The 5,429-nt window shown below is 40.1% G+C and overlaps 1 long non-coding RNA gene across 1 annotated transcript; it reads right to left on the bottom strand.

Annotated features, from left to right (window-relative positions):
* Positions 1 to 496: 496 nt before the first annotated feature.
* On the bottom strand, positions 497 to 1,256 carry LOC106311192. The gene is made up of 3 exons (XR_001263940.1): positions 1,034 to 1,256; positions 856 to 951; positions 497 to 776 (listed from the first exon to the last, which is right to left on the bottom strand). It is a non-coding gene; the product is annotated as an uncharacterized LOC106311192 (long non-coding RNA).
* Between the last annotated feature and the right edge of the window lie 4,173 nt (positions 1,257 to 5,429).

Raw genomic sequence — 5,429 nt, forward strand, 5'->3', positions numbered from 1 at the left:
AAAAATATAGCGAGGGACATTTCCCTCGGAATTTTCCGAGGGACAACTCCCTCGGAAAATTCCGAGGAACGGATCCCTCGGAATATACCGAGGGAACAGTTCCTCGGAATAAACCGAGGAAAAAGTCCGTCGGTATACTCCTATCGATCGATGTATATATGTCCAAACACGCATCGATCGATGAACTTCCGAGGAATTATCCCGACGAAGTTCTACCTCGGTATATTCCGAGGACTTTTCCGACAAACAAGGGATCCTCGGAATTTCCTCGGAAATTGATTTCCTCGGAATTCCGTCGGAAAATTCCGAGGGATTTCAGAGGAAAAAAGAAATTCCGAGGAATTATTTCCGACGACGTGTTTCGTCGGAATTTCGTCGGAATAACGATATTCCGACGAAATTCCGACGATTTTTTCCCTCAGAATCCTTGATGTTTTCTTGTAGTGTCGGTAGACAGTTGAGCAAATACGGTTGTTGATAGCTGTAGTGGAAACGTTGAGACTTGCGGTGGTGAAGTCGCTCACCAAGACCTGTACCGCAACGGTGAGCAAGCACGAAGCCAAATTGACGGAAATGCCCTCAAACACATGGGGTTGATTCACATGAACAACAGAGAACCCTAAGGGCAAAAGAGAAATTGTAGAAGAATCCTGGCCGTTCATCGCGAGATGGACGGCGTTGGCGTCGGCGGTAGAGTAAACCACGAGAGTCCCGGAGTTATCAGTGCATATTTCTTGAAGCATCCACTCTACATTATTCGATGAGCTACTCGGCCCCTGTAATATTAATTATTAGAGATATATACAATGCCAACACTAAAATTAAAATATTTAATATAGAAAGAAAAACACTAACATGGAAGTGAAGAAGAGAAATGCAGTTTCCAGGATGTTATCCATTTGCAATATGAGCAACTTTTTGAAACGGATTCTCATTAAACAACATCTCCATCTTCAGTAAGGTAAGAAATAAAGTTTCAGTATCTTGGATCACAAGAATCAATGGAGGAAGGTTTTTGTTTTGAATCTTTAACTGAGAGCGATGATGATCGTTGCGGAGAAGATCAAATACTTGATGATGAGAATAAGGAAGCAACGTGGTGAAGACGCCACATAAAACAACACCACCACAAACTTTCCGGGTCGTGATTCTCACCGTCTCTTTTGGTGATTCAGACAGTGCTTGTCCGTACGAAGTGCTTATGGTGAGACAGAAAGTTCTCGCCATACTCTGTGACAGCTTCATCAATTCTTCCTCTTTGCTTCTACAGACGGTATCACTGAAGGACAGAAATCATAAGGGAAGTTACTTTAATTTATGTAAAGTTATAGGTTTACTTGTGGAACAAGTTAGTACCTCCAAGGTCAGTGATGTTTGCAGATGCAATATCATGAGGTGTTTTTGTTTCACTCTCACTAAGTGGGACATGTGTCGACTTGACATGATGGCAGGACACGAGTCCACTCTCCCCCGCCTTGAATGCATTGAAATATCTAAATTGTTTTTCTTTATCAACCAACAAACACACAAAATAAGTTATTGCAAATGTAATTACAATAACTATACTATACTTGGTTTCAATACTCTGCTACTTTTCTTTTTTCTTCTTAGTCCATCCACATGGTACTTGTTAGTTGCTAAGAGGGAGTTATCTGCACAGACAAGAGACAAATATAAGAAGTTTGATGATAAGACAACCATTGCAACACATTTTGAAAGCATAGAGCTCTTACCATGAGATTCATTTACTTCTTCCCTGTTCTTCTTTCGTTCTCATCCTTATCTGCAACAAAATTGTGACTGCACAAGAATTGCTCAAGAAGAGAGAGCAAACATGATGTTATTTGTGGCAATTGAATTTAAAACAACCAATGATTAAAAACGAATATATCTCACCATGAGCATTTGGAATTGGATAAGCACATAAGAGTAGAATGAGAGTGTGTGGTTCACAGGGTCCAAGTCAATGCCTCCATTGATTACTCTGTCTGAGTACTACTTGCACACGAGTACACCAAAGGTCAAGAAACAAGAGCATGCTTCATACCTGAGCAAATATTCTTCTCTTGGAATCCAGAGAGAATACTCAAGCCAAATGGGGATAGATATGACATAAAGGAGTATGGACATAAGATAGTTCACATCTCTCCATTTTGCAGCACCAGTTGTGGCAGACAAGCAGGAGAATAAGAGTGATCCTCCAAGCAGTAAAGTTATGTAGAACCTATAGAACAATAACAAGAGTTAGTTAATGATTTAGAGGAGAAAAAATGTATCCTACTAGACAATCACTTTATGTCCCAGTCAAAAACAAGCTCCATGATTGACCCTGCTGATACCCCTTTGAGAAAGGCAATGAGCATCAACACTCCTAAGCGAAGACCTAGAAAGTCAAAAAGACAAATAAATGTCAAAGAAGTTAAAAAATAAAGATTAGTTTAAAAACTGTTAAAACTAGCGGTTTAAAAGAAGAGCGTACGGGGGTATCCCCACGATTCTGTCAAAATCAAGGATATGTAATCCAAGTCAAAGCAAACTGAGGTAGCTAAAGGGTTGAAGAACATGTGCATGTGAGCTCCCACAACATGTGCATGTGAGCTCCCACAGCTGCTGAAAAAAAGAGTGTAACCCAGAGTGAGGTAAAACCTGCAAAAGAAAACAGGAGATAAACATTATTCAAACAAGCGTGACAAACACCTAAATTCGTGTGCATATATTCTTGTACATATCTCCTTCTCCAATTTATGAAATCCTATGTAAATGCCTAGACCTAGAACCTTCTTCTGTAACAATATATAGAAGTGACACCAAGTGAGTATGTGTGATGATGATTAAGGTTACTGAAGAAGATGCAGATTCCAAACCAGTCCTAAAATCACTCCATACAGATCCAAAGCAGCATCAACAACAACAGAAACTAAGAATCAGTCCTAAAACTACTCCATACCGATTCAAAGCGATAAAAATGTAAGAGACATAACACAGAAACCATCCACTTAATGGAATCCTCTATAAATGCCTACACCTAGAACCTTCTTCCTCCATAATAGTATATAGCCTGAATAAGTTCTATCTTCTATAAACAATGCCGAAGATGCAAATTCCAAGTGATATGTGTGATGATGATAAAGGTTATCGAGTTTATCGTGCTTCTGAGCATGACTATGGCAGAACCAAAACAATTCGATCATAATAACAACACCATGAGCCACAAATTACCTGCTTCATAAGCTATTGACATGAAGAGAATAAAGAGCAAGAGTAAAGACATGAAGAACCTGATTGATCATGGGCAGAAGATCATGGACAGGAAATCATGGACAGGAAATCATGGACATGAAATCATGGACAGGAAATCATGGACAGGAAATCATGGACAGGAAAACTGAAGCAAAGAAATGTGTGAGACTGATTTAAATATCTTGCCTGAAGTCTTGGACGAATTTAAACAAATGGAGGCAACTGGATAGAGCTGTTGGAGTGTGGAAACAAGCCAAAGTCACATGATATGCTAAGGAAGGAAGAGAGAAGAGAGTTGTCACTATCTGAAAGTGATTTCCTCAAATCTGGTCTTCATTAGTTTATTCATCTCCATTTGTTTATTCATTCTCATTGTCTTATTCTCCTTGGTAGATCTATTTATGTAACATACACTAAATCAATCTAAGGAAAAATGTTCCTTAAATATTCTTATCTCTCTCTCTTGGATTCCCGCTCCATGTGTGTCCAGAGAGAACCACAAATACTTTGTCACCTTCATTGATGAGAAATCCAAATACACTTGGGTGACACTGATTCCGTCTAAGGACAGGGTGTTGGATGCTTTCAAGAATTTCCAGACCCATATCTGCAACCATTTCAATGCCAAGATGAAAATTCTAAGGTCAGATAATGGTGGAGAGTATACAAGTCATGCATTTAAGCAATATCTTGCTCAACATGGGATTACTCACCAGACAAGCTGTCCTTACACTCCTCAACAGAATGGAGTTGCTGAGAGAAAGAACAGACATTTGATGGAGGTAGCAAGATCAATGATGTTCCACACCAATGTTCCAAAAAGATTCTGGAGTGATGCTGTGATGTCTGCTACTTATCTGATCAATAGAACTCCAACTAAAGTCCTCAACGACATGTCTCCTTTTGAGGTTCTAAATAAGACCAAACCATCTTTGGACCATTTGCGTGTGTTTGGATGCCTCTGTTTTGTGATGATACCTGGGGAGCTGAGGAACAAGCTTGATGCTAAAAGCTCAAAAGCTATGTTCATTGGTTACTCTCCAACTCAGAAGGGGTATAAGTGCTATGATCCAGAGTCAAGAAGGGTTCTTGTCTCGAGGGATGTGAAGTTTGCAGAATCTAGAGGCTATTATGATGGAAAGAGTTGGGATGAGCTCAAAGATCTTTCTCAATCAGCTTTAGATAGAGCAAACAACCTTAGGAGAGTAATGGAGAGCCTGAGAATCAGTATGCCTTCTCTCTACCAAGGGTGGAACATGTCCCTGAAAATGTAGCATCTACTGCAGCTGATAGTGTTGAGAACACTCATCCTGATCATGAGGGGGGCACTAGAAATGTTGAGTAGTCTACACAAGCTCAATCTGAAGAGAACTCAGTAGCTCATGATCAAGATGAGATGCCATTAGAACCAGATGCTGAGACTCAAGTAGAGGCGCCAAGTGAAGGAAATGAAGCAGAACCTGAGCAGATACAACTTTTGAGAAGGAGTACAAGGATCAGGAAACCCTCACAGTGGATCAACACAGAAGTTTACTTCAATGCTGAAGCTGTAGCTCACCCAATAAATGCAGTATGCTCCCTTGCTCAATATCCAGAAGAGCATCAAGTCTTCATTAGTGAATTGGATCAGGAATACATTCCAAGAACATATGAAGAAGCTATGCAACACAAGGAGTGGAGATAATCTGTTGGAGATGAGATGAGAGCCATGATCAAGAATGATACATGGTTTGAGACTGAACTTTCAAAAGGAAAGAAGACAGTGACAAGCAGGCTTCTCTACACTATCAAGTATGGAGCCAATGGAAAACCAGAAAGAAAAAAAGACAAGACTGGTTGCAAGGGAATAGAGTATATGGTGAAGATTATCTAGACACTTTTGCACCAGTGGCCAAGCTTCACACTATAAGGATTCTCTTGTCTCTTGCTGTCAACCTTGAGTGGGATTTATGGCAGATAGATGTGAAGAATGCCTTTCTTCAAGGAGAATTGGAGGATGAAGTCTACATGAGACCACCTCCTGGTCTTGAGAACATGGTGAAACAAGGAAATGTTCTCAGATTAAAGAAGGCAATTTATGGCTTGAAGCAATCTCCAAGGGCTTGGTACCATAAGTTGAGCACCACCCTCAATGGAAAAAGCTTTGTAAAGTCAGAAGCTGATCACACCCTCTTCACATTAACTAATAG

This window comes from Brassica oleracea, chromosome C8 (genome assembly GCF_000695525.1).
Source record: "Brassica oleracea var. oleracea cultivar TO1000 chromosome C8, BOL, whole genome shotgun sequence".
Lineage (NCBI taxonomy): Eukaryota > Viridiplantae > Streptophyta > Magnoliopsida > Brassicales > Brassicaceae > Brassica > Brassica oleracea.